General features: G+C 39.3%; 1 protein-coding gene and 1 long non-coding RNA gene across 4 annotated transcripts in view; one reads left to right on the plus strand and one right to left on the minus strand.

Moving 5' to 3' along the window:
- Nucleotides 1–12,009, minus strand: part of LOC147574990 (uncharacterized) — a 137,823-nt gene that overhangs the window by 34,284 nt on the left and 91,530 nt on the right. The window contains exon 4 of the long non-coding RNA XR_015242948.1: nucleotides 8,477–8,557. This is a non-coding gene — a long non-coding RNA (uncharacterized LOC147574990). The remainder of the gene's footprint in view (nucleotides 1–8,476; nucleotides 8,558–12,009) is intronic.
- MUSK (muscle associated receptor tyrosine kinase) overlaps nucleotides 1–12,009 on the plus strand; it is a 97,805-nt gene that overhangs the window by 24,020 nt on the left and 61,776 nt on the right. The window lies entirely within an intron of this gene.

Here is a 12,009-nt window from a genome sequence, read left to right on the forward strand (position 1 = left end):
GTAAACAAAACAAATACAAAACTCTCCCCAGCTCCTCCTGTTCTATGCTACAGAACCCCTCCTACTTTTCTCATCTGTAAAGTGGGGTTGTTAGGAGTTGTCAGTGAGATAAGGTGTTGACAGTATCTAGCAGAGTGCCTGGCCTTTTGTAAACACTCAGTAAATGTTGACTGTAAGAATCATCACCTACTTTTCTGCTTTTCTCTAATGTGATTGATAAAGTGTTTGGACTGTCACACACTAGCCCAAATTATAGCTCAATGGGGACAGACTCTGAGAGCTCCCCATGGCTTACTTTGATTTCTTCCTACTCATTTAAGCTCACGTCTCTTCCTTCTCCATCATACACTTTTCTATTAGCTTTTAGACTATTTTTATTTCCTAGCTAGGCCATTCTCTCACAGCATTAATAATCTTATTTCCCACACTTGCTTCCAGTTGAGGTGACATGTTTATTATGTCATTGCATCAATTGCTCATAGAATTTCTATTAACTTCTCATAGAAAAGAATGAGGATGATAGGAATAGTGACTGTCAGACGTAAAAAAGATGTATTCTCGGCATAGCTGCTATAATTTAGTGTCTTCTGCATTAGCAATGGTATTTAAAGCTCAGTATGCTATAACCAGTTGATGTGACTTATTCAGTGAAAAATAAACATACCTACATTCAGACACATTGACTATCTGCCTGGATTCCGTATTTCCTTGAACTGTATGTGGAATGACACAGAATGAATGCTATCCATTTGTATATAATATCATAAAGATTTTCCTCTTTAAGACATTAAATATAAGCCCTTTGTATTATAACATAGAATTCTGATAGTTTAAGTCCCTGTCTTCATAGATATTGAAATTGTTTGCTTTAGCAGTGACCTAGGGAAAATTAACACAATCACAATTAGTTGGAGTCCGTTACATAGTTTGGCCTTGCCTTGTCACTTAATTTTGCATCACACCTATCAGTAGAACTAAATACTATCTTCTTTCTTCTTAACATTTAAGTGGTCATGCTCATCGCCTTAACAGTTAATAGACAGAGAGGTTTCTATTAAACTTGCTAGTATTGAGAGCTCATGATATCATTTAAAGTCACTCTAACAGTAAGATGATCGTTTTAGCACATATCTATTTTTATTCCATTTGAGTCCCTATTAAAGCAGCTAATATATGTGAAAATTCGTGGCATGCTTAGCACGGTTGCTGGTACATAATAAGCATTCAATAAATGGCATCAATTATAATTATTACTATTAGAACATAAAAATTGTAACAAATCTGTGTAGCTTCTCTTGAAGCTCGAAAGGTTGGCTTCCACTTCAAGAAACAGTTCAGGCATTTCCACAAGATATAATGCAGACGTGATCTATTTAAAGGAAAGGCCAATTTAACCTACAATTCAGAACAGGTGAAAAACCAACTGAAACGCGACTGGCCCAACCCCAAAAGTGTCTGTAAATGCCTACTAACTAGGCAATAGTAGAATTGAAGATAAAGCCGGGCCATAGCCGGTGAGGCAGATGAACATTCGTTATGTACTGTGTCAGTACCTCTGAAAATTCGTTCGACCAAATTAAAATGAGAAGTCCATGATGTCACTCGATGCTGCCAGCTTCTAATGAGGAGCATACCAATTATGGGCTTGGCGGAGCATGCTCACTAAATCTTAGCTGCCATAACAAACATCAAACACCCTTCAACCCAAAAGTAAAGCTCCCTTTCCAGATTGCTATTCTCAGTCTGCTGGATGTCTGGGATGGCAACATGAAGAAATCCCACATTTCTGTCCTATCTTAAAAGGTTCAAACAGTGACATACAAATTTACTAATGAAACCATCTCACTCATGCACAGCCGAACATGGACGTCTTTCCAAAAGGTGAGCAACGGGAAGGCTAACATCTTATCTTTTTCTATTTTTTTTAAATGTTTATTTATTTTTGAGACAGGGAGAGACAGAGCATGAACAGGGGAGGGGCAGAGAGAGAGGGAGACACAGAATCAGAAGCAGGCTCCAGGCTCTAAGCCATCAGCCCAGAGCCCGACGCGGGGCTCGAACTCACAGACCGCGAGATCGTGACCTGAGGTGAAGTCGGACGCTCAACCGACTGAGCCACCCAGGCGCCCCGGGAAGGCTAACATTTTAAAATGCTAGATGCTTACGTGGATCGCTTTATTTAATCCTCACTAACAGTCGGTGAGGAAGGTCCTATCATTGTGCCGTTCTACGAAACCGAGAAAAAGAGAGGACAACTAACTCACAGACGTGTCTAAGAGATTGATTAATGCTGAATACCGTCTGTTCTATCAGAGAACAGATAACCACATGTGACGTTGCCAAGAGCAGAGTCAGAACAGGGGCGAGAGAAAAAGCCAAAATTCTGTAAATGATGGAGAATGGGAACTGAAAAAAAGAGACAGTGGGGGTCAACAAATTTTTCAATAAACTTGGCACAGAAAAGAGAAAAGGCAAAAAGGTGAGCAGGAGCTAGAGGTATATATGGTTTACAGGTAATGTTGCTTGGCAAGATTTCTCTTTAAAATTTTTTTTAATGTTTACTTATTTTTGAGAGACAGAGAGAGAGACAGAGCACAAGTGGGGAAGGAGCAGAGAGAGAGGGAGACACAGAATCGGAATTGGGCTCGAGCCTCTGAGCTGTGAGCACAGAGCTCGATGCGGGGCTCGAACTCACGAACCGCGAGATCATGACCCGAGCCAAAGTTGGCGCTTAACCAACTGAGCCACCCAGGCGCCCCACAAGCTTTCTTTTTTAAAAAGATTAAAATATTAAAAAATACTGAAAATGTTAAAATATGAATGAGAAGAGCCTCCGAGAAAAGGACATTTGAACATAAAGGAGAGAGGGGGAATATTCAAGGGAATGTGGTGCTTGAGAAGGCAAAAACGGCACATTCAGGGGACACGTAGAGTGATAAACCGTAGACAGAGGGTGACCACTTGTCCCAGTTTGCCCAGGACAGTTCTGGTTCACACCTGTTGTCCTGGCATAATTATTAATAGAGTCCTCCTTTTACTTTCAAAAGTATCCAGGCTTCAATAATAAATTATATGATCACCACACTTAGGAAGAAGGAACTTCCTTCCTTGTAATAGGAAGGAGAAAGGGGTGTATTCCAGTATAAACGAGTTAATGAGTTTGGTGGATGGAATATGAGAAAGCTCTGTTGGTTTCTATTTCCTGTAGGAAGTAGAAAGTAAGTTTATCTGCTGAAAATACTTCTGTAAAGGGGGGTGGAGGGCTGAGGAGAGTGGAAAGATTTTAAAATAGCTGTGGGGTATGAGAGAGATGACTCACAAGGGGAACTAGGACTCCTAGGTAACATGAAAGTTTTAGCAAAGAATGGGACTGTGAATGTGGAGTGGCAGAAAAAGCAGAAGTTCAGAAAAAGGAGAATGGCACATCCAAAGGCAAGATACCATTGTGGAGTTTGCCAGGGAGGACAATAGGGCAAAGGATTTGGGAATTATTGCAAGAGAATGGTTACAGCAACGAATTATCTTTATGTACCAAAAATACAAATCTAGCATTAGACACTTATAGCGCCAGCAATATGACAGACAGGATAACATAAACATCTTCCTACTATGAACACCCAGAAATGCTGGGTTAGTCATACAATCCACAAGAATAAAATTAAATGTCCAAAGGCCAGGAATGAATAGGAATAGAAAAAACACAGCATTAAGCTCATGAGCTGGTTCTGCATCGTCCTGGAGGTAATGACACAGAGGCCCATATCTATAACTTAGAATATTGATTTTAAGACTCTTAAAGGAACAGGAGACAAGGTCTTGGGCCCCTGGAAAGTGGAGGTTAGCACTGGGAACCTTCTATAAAGGTTAGAATCACACAAGTAAAAAGATGGATCAGAAAAATTCTATTTGATGACAGAAAGACAATGAAGAGGCTTGTCTGTCTCTGCACTGCAGGTGTGAGGGAGAAAACCACCTCATTTTTTAAAAAACGTTTATTTATTTTTGAGACAGAGAGAGAGAGAGACAGAGCACAAGCAGGGGAGGAGCAGAGAGAGAGGGAGACACAGAATCCAAAGCAGGCTCCAGGCTCTGAGCTGCCAACACAGAGCCCGACGCAGGGCTCGAACTCACGGACCGTGAGATCATGACCTGAGCCAAAGTCGGCCACTCAACCAACTGAGCCACCCAGGGCCCCCAAACCACCACATTTTTAAATGAATCAATCTGTATTCAGTGCTCAGGACTATATCTCACGTAGGTCTGATATTGAATTCATACTGCCAGCAGAGACTGGGGTTCCGCAGCTAGAGAAATTAACATAAAAATTGATTCCAGGCCAAAAAAAGTTAATAACCAAAAAGCTTAAAAAAATACCTGACCCAGGTTACATAGGATTTTCATACTGAAAGCCATACTGAGGAGGAGTTCACAAGGCAAAATTACAGCACCCACTGAAAACAAACTGCCTTAAGTGATAGTCAGCAGATGTAATATACAAAGGGATCAAAAGCCCAGGAAATTTAGCTAACACAATATAATAGAGACTCAAAATTAAATATGTTTAAACGAATTAAGACACAAAAGGAGAAAAAAGAACGAAAAAGACATTAGAAGAAAAAAAGCAGAATTACACAATTTTAACAAATGAAAAAATAGGATTATAACTAACATTCAGTGGATGAGTAACAGTATGCTAGAGATAAGGAGATAATGTACACATTAGAAGTCATCTCTTCAGAACTTGGAATTCAGTGCAGAGAAATGGAAAAGATAAAACAGAATTAAAGAAAGAATTAGGGATATGCATTGCAGAAAGAGAGAAAAGAGAACATATAAGAGAGGCTATACCCAAAAGCACAATGACCAAGAAATTGCCAAAATTAATGAAAGACCTAAATCTTCAAGTACAAGAAGCACATGGAGTCCCAATGAGTAAAAACAAAGAACACGTATGTAAATAGTTACACCCCCAGATGCATCATAATAAACATCAAACAAAAAGAGGTGATCTTAAACTATTGAAGCAAAAAACCAGATTACTTCTAAAAGACAATTAGGATGAAAGCAATAAAGAGGGTGTGAGGAAACCATTATTTGGTATCATCTAGTGGAGAACTTTTTGTTTGCTTCTCATAAAAATCAAACTTTAAAATATGTATACATTCGTCTCAATAATTTAACTTCGGATAATTTATCTAAAGCAATTATTTGCACAAGTGTATGTTAAAGATTATCACAAAGTTTTTTATAACAGCAAAAATATTTAAGGAATTTAAATTTGCATCAATAGGAGACTGATAAAATATGTGATAAAGTCCCATGCAGCCATTAAGAAGAATGAGATCGATCTATACGCATTAACTTCTACAATTACCACCATGTATGTAACTTGGGTCTGTATTCCATCTCTGACCTTCAGTTTTCTCGCCTCTAAAAGAGGGGTAAAAAGCCTAGCACCTACCTCTTAGGTTGCTGCAACGATTACATGAATTAATACAGGCACACAGCAAATACTATATAATTATTTGCTGTTTTTTATTATTTATTAAGTACCTATATAGCGCTTATTATGTGCAAGGTACTGTTGTCCTTAGAAATACTAACTCATTAGAAATACTAATGTGTTCATAAGTGAAAAAGTTACAGAACAGTATGTTTTATATATTCTATATTAGAGTGGATAACCAAGCTGTTAATAGCCATCATCTCTGCATGTAGAATTACATAGGAGGTTAACATCTATCATATACTTTATACAGTGCTATACTTTTTGGATTTTTACAAAGAGACCTTCATAATTAGGAAGAATCCATACATGTACTTACGCTTTTGAAGAGGTGATTTCCTCAAAACATCACACTATTTTGATAAAAATGGCATCAACCTTTCTGTTCAGTGATTTGACATACTACTTTTGCAGTTCTCTTGCTCCATTCTGTTCTAGAACAAAAGTTCTAGATTCAAACTAGAATCAAAAACAAAAGTGTTTGATTCCTATGTTGATTAGATATTCACAACATTGGCTATTGGCTGAGGCTCTGGGGTTGAGGGGGAGGTCCTGATGAACAGAACACAAAGTATGCCATTTCCTTGGGGAAGGAATCCATCCATAAAGACAGTAAGTTTGAGACCTGCAAGAGGAAGTAAGGGAGCCACCTGGACGGAGTGGGAAGAGAAGGGGTTGAGAGAATAGCACCTGCCGGTGGATTCCCCCCTGCCCCCCAACCCCACTGATTCTTCTTTCTTACTATGAGCAGACCCAGAATTTACGATCCCTTAGTGCTTGGTGGATCGAACAATAAAATCCAACTTGGGTTCTGATTTCTCAATGAGTATTTCCTACAAACGTTTGGGTGTTAACTGACTCATAAAATAAACAAAGGTAAGGTCCCATGGAAAAGTGAAGGACTACGCTAGGTGAGAACTATCCAGATATACTGCTTTAAGATCGGTGGGAAGTATCTGTGATTTCCCAAATTCCGTCGGCACTTGAAATGTAGCAAAGAGTTGTCAATCTCGCAGCTGTGGAGGCTCTTTCTTAGAAAGGCTTAACCCCTGTCTCATGTACCTCTGTGACAGTGGCCTTTAGGACAGGTAATGAGGGCCAGAGAAATCTCCGCATCATATTTCACGGATTCTAAGATGTTCATTTTAAATATTTACCGTATCTGGGGTGAATCTCGGTTTCTTACAATCATCGTTGGCCAGTATTTATTTTTTTTTTGTGTGCATTTTAATATCTCTGAAATTCAGATTTATCTTATTGGTCTTAAAGGCAATCACATTTGGTTTGCGGTTTCTTCCGTGAAGCTGAGATCTTTCCTTAGCTGTCTCCAAATATGAGAATATTTAATGATAAAACAGAAATAAGTCAATTGTATTGGCTCGTAAAGATTTCCTCATGGTTAACTAGTAATATTCTTTCTGCTTGAGATCGTTTCTTTCAATCAGCTCCTCACAGAGGTGAAAGCATCATTTTCAGTGGCAGGGTTCCATGTGGTCTCCCCACCAACCACAATTATGTTTGCTGCATATTAGTTTTGTTAGGCTGGAGACAGAGACAAAGTGATTTCTCAGTGCCCTATAGAAGGAATTATTTTCTAAGTCGAAGGAATTATTTTCTAAGTCAAGAGGCAGTCTAACCTGTTCCATGTTCTACTTTAGGTATGTATGTATCCAAAGAATGATCCATACTGTTTCTCTCCTGTACCTTCACTGAAACAGTTTTCTCCTGAGTACCCTAAAGGCCAGGAAGATAGACTCACAGTGGCATAGGAATGTGGCAATGAATAGGATGATTTGGATGGTACGGCTGGGATTTTCAAGGAAAGGCTGCATCATGGAGGCTTCAGATGACCTCTGAAGTGGAAGACGCTGATTTTTACTTTCCTGTTTTCAATCAGAAGGATACTCTCCCTTCAAAAAACCGTGTTTAATAAACACTATACCACAGAAATTAAACACTTTTAATATGATAATGTAATTCTGGTTGTTTTTTAGCTAGAGCAGAGAGGTCGCTGTTACGAAGTTTCTAATCACTGGAGGAGATCCACTTAAAATTGTACAAATATCTCATTTTCTTGTATTTCCCTTACATTCTTTGACTTAACTATTTTGAAATGATTTACTTATTTGGAGCTGAGTGTGGATTTTATTACATTCCGTGAATTTCACATTCAGACAAGTTCTGCTTTGCATAGGGAAACTGGTTGAGTGTAGAATGTTTGCGGCTCGATTTAAAATAGATGTATGTTGGGATGTATTGGATTCCCTGTCAGTTGCATTTTCTACTATTACCTTGTTTACCCCTGGAGGTTTAAGCCATGAAGGAAAATACTGGGCAGAAGAGGAGCTGGAAGCAAGGGAGGGTTATCCGTCCACAATCGCCAGTGGGAAAAGGTAGCTTAGCACCAGTCCAAAACTGCAAATGAGAGCTCGAGAAACAGACCAAGACCAAGAACAGAACCCTCTGAGGGAGAGGGTTAGTGCAGGCTTCCCAAATGTTTAACAAGACCTCATGTGCATGGAGCCTCAGAAAGCAGAACCCTGTCTCAGCACTGGAGAGAGGCATTTTAGGGAGTGAGGAGGGAGGGTGAGCCAAATGGCCAATGTAAGTGGCCTCGGTGAATGAATCTCCATCACTTGTCAGGGCCCTTGAGGGCTGTCAGTCTGCTTCCCTGTAGTCTAAGGCTTTATCGTTAGGGCTGATTTGGTCTTTCAAAGGCTTTTTTTTTTTTTTTTTGGAAGATTATTTGCAGACATATGCAGTATATCAGACAACAGTAGAATCCCAAAAGATAAAAACAAATTATTATATACACACATTATATATATGTATATATATATATATATATATATATATATACATATATACATACACACACATCTGTATATATGCATATATACACCTACACACATATACGTGCGCACACACACACATATGCGACGTCCCAGAGGCAAATATCAATAGACGTACCTGTAAGAGATCAGCACAATTTTCCAAAATGTTAGACTTCTGTCTGCCTTCTTTCCTAGACATCAGATTTCCTTACTGCACCTGGAAAAGTGGAAGCGATCATGTAATGTTTACACACCATTTGATTTGCTTTTTCCTTTGTTTATGCTGCAGCTCTTAATATGACAAATGCCACAGAGAGAGGTATTTAAATCCCAACGTGTGTGCTGTGTTCTCAGTGATTGCAGTTTTAATAAAATTTGCGGTGGCCCTGTTCCCGGCATCAGTTCTACTTGCTTGATGCCACTAACAGGTTTGATTTGCTGTCATGAGTACATTGTGTGTCTAAACACTGAGCCAGAGAAAAAGGCATAAACCTTTGCTATCCCCGCGGGTGACAGTGGGGAAAATTAAATCTGCATGGTTAGTAAGGTGCATGCTCTAAAAGAACAGTTCTACCCACTGATTTCCACTTGAGGGACTATTATGTTGTATTCCCACCTCAAAAGCTCTTGGGTGCTTTCAAGAAACACTGGTAAAGTGGTCCTTTAGTTGAAGAGTTGCCAGTGAAATTCTCTAAGGAAAGAAGAGGTTCTATAATGATCATAGCACTGAACAGATAATATGTCAAGTTAAAGAACAAGGTGGCCCTCTTTAACTGCAGGCGTGAAGGAAAAAAAATGTGACTCAAAGATTTGTCTTAAATTGTTTAAGTTGATCAAATTGTTTAATATAATGTGGATAGCATATTATTTGAAATGAAAAGTTACTGTGCATACTCTAATTATGCATACTCTAATTAGAGTGAGCTTTGATTTTCACTTTTTAGGTATTAAAACGAGAGACACAAGTTCAAGCATACATACACAAAAAAGTTCTTTCCCTTTAATGCATTAATTCATCCAACACAGACTCATCTCACACTGTGCGAGACAGAGAGAGAAGGCCATGCCTTCACTAGCCTTAATTTCAAAATGTAACAGTTTCAAATCATGAAAAGATATAATGGAAAGCTATTAGAACTTCCACGGCAATACGGAATTCAAATAACGTTACCTTCAGTTATTTCCTTCAGAAATCAAATATATGACTTTCAAATTGTAATTAGTATATTCATCTCCAGGAATGATAAACTAGTCAAGCATGATTTTTGGAGTGAACTTCAATGTTCTGGCTGATAACATGGGCTCTAGATTCTCCTGAAAGCTGCATGGGCTCCAGAGTCTGGAGTAAACTCCGGAGTTCAGACCCTGGTTCAGATCCTGGCTCTACCACTCACCGCCTGTGTAATGTCAGGAAGGTTACTTAGTCTCTTTGTGCCTCAGTTTCCCCACCTGTAAAATGAGCTCAGTAATACTCTGTACCTTATATGTTGTATTTAGATCACACAGAGCAGTCACTCAGATCCTAGTTTTCAGTGTTAGTTCTAGGACTAATGTAACTTTTGCACAATGGAAGCATTGATTTAAAAACACTTGTGGAGATAGTTACAGCTTTTTACTCTATGTGGTATATTTATCTTTGAGGTAGAAGCAATCAAATTCAATGGCAAAAAAAAAAAAAACAAAAAAAACGAAACAAAACAAAACCCTACATCTTTCTTTAAACAGAAGCAATTTTTATTAATTTTGGTTCCATCAGAAGAGTAATCATAGATTTTAAACCTGAAGTCATAATCCAGTCCCTCATTCTGCAGATCAGGAAACTTGAGACTAGATAATCAGTACTTTTTCCCAAGTTAGCAAGGAGCCTGGACGTCTTGGTTCCCAGGCCAGGATATCTTCCACTGCCCCATTCTTGAGTTTTTCCTTTCTCTATGTTTATGTTTCACAGACCAGCATGCCGGAGTACCCACATGCTTCAGCATCAGACAGATCTGGGTGCTAATCCTGACTCTGCCTCTTGCTAGTCACGTGACAATTTCCTCAACCTTTGCAAGTCTATGTCCTCATTTGTGAAATGGGGGCACCATTAGTTAGAGTGTAGAGTTCTTACAAGTAGACTAAGAGAGCATATATACCGTGTCCGCATGGTAACTCTTTGATAAATATTGGCTGTTGTTGGTATTGTTGCCTGTTGTTTACATGGTTTACATTCTACCCAGAGAATATTACTGGTTAGCCTTCTCGTATTTCACAAATAGAATGTCAACATTACCAACTGCTCCTCTTGTTTCCAAAGCACATAAATCTACCCTCAATCAGCAATGCTTTATACCTGCATGCTTGGTACTTGTTAGAGATTATAACTTTGGTTTGGCCCCACTGTGACAAGTGATGGGAGAAAGCTTCCCTAAGAAGCTGTGTGAAGACACGCCCTTACTGGCAAACTGGAAAGGGGCTGGTCAGAGTCGGCCTGTACAAAAAACATAGTCTACACAACAGGAGAGTCAAAGCAACCTTAGCGTGCATCTTGAGCTACTGCCTATTTTGCTCACTACAGAAATAGCTGTTTGCCAAAAAAATCCTGTTGAAAATATCGATCATTCCATCACTCACTGCTTCAAGGTCAATCCTAAGTGAGAAATTGCTTTAAAAATTCAGCACATGGGGGGGGGGAAATGGTCTCTCCTGAGAAATTGGCCTTTTGTTTCCCTTCTTGTAGTGAGAGTGCTGTACTTTATTTTTACTTTGTTCTTTTGCCCTATCTGGCATGTATCTCAGAATCCAACTTGGAGCTAAGTCATAGTATCTATTACACCAAACCAACCAGAAGTCTCCTCTTCCCTGCTACTAATGGGCTGTTATTTCATTTAATTCACTGTCATATGATTGATCATATTCACTTCAAAACCTCCACGGCTGGAAAGGGATGGAAAAAACCCAGTTGATGGATTAATGAAACTCCTGCTCCAAGGTAGGGGTTCTCAAACTTCAGTGCACATCAAAAGCATCTGAAAATCTTATTAAAAAGAATAGCTCTAGGGTGCATTCCCCAGAGATTCAGATCTGATAAGTCTGTGTTATGGTCTTTTAACCATTTCTCAAATGATCCTCACCCGGGTAGTCTACAACCCACACACTGAGAAACATTAACTTGAGGATTTCTACTTGGAATGTCCTTATTCCAGACGAAGCGTGAAAATTTAAGGAAGAAGTTAGCTTATCCATAATTAGGAGGGCAAGAGTTAAAATGAGCTTCATATGTATTCATTTGTTGAGTGCCTATTGTATTTCATGGAATGAGGCTATTCCTAAGGAAATGGAGATAAAGACATGCTTATTTCTTGAAAAGTTTTCAAATTCGGTGAGGAAAATGCGCAGACAAGCAAGTAATTACAGTAATGAAAGTTTAATTATTTGCAACGATAGAAGTTTGTGCAGGATGCGTACACAGGACAGGGAGATGGTGGGAGGTCAGGGAACCTCAGAGAGGGGAGGTCCAACAAGGCTCTGATCAGTGAACAGCAGCTCACGGTACACATCATATATCACAGTGAGGGGGTACGCGGGATGCAGGCTTTTCACGAGAGAACAGGCTGCCACTGAGTCAGGAAGTAAAAGCCAGACTAGGGAGTATGAGAGAGTATCTATTGGGATTCCATGAGAACAAGA

This window comes from Puma concolor, chromosome D4 (assembly GCF_028749965.1).
Source record: "Puma concolor isolate L17-30 chromosome D4, mPumCon1.1.hap2, whole genome shotgun sequence".
NCBI lineage: Eukaryota > Metazoa > Chordata > Mammalia > Carnivora > Felidae > Puma > Puma concolor.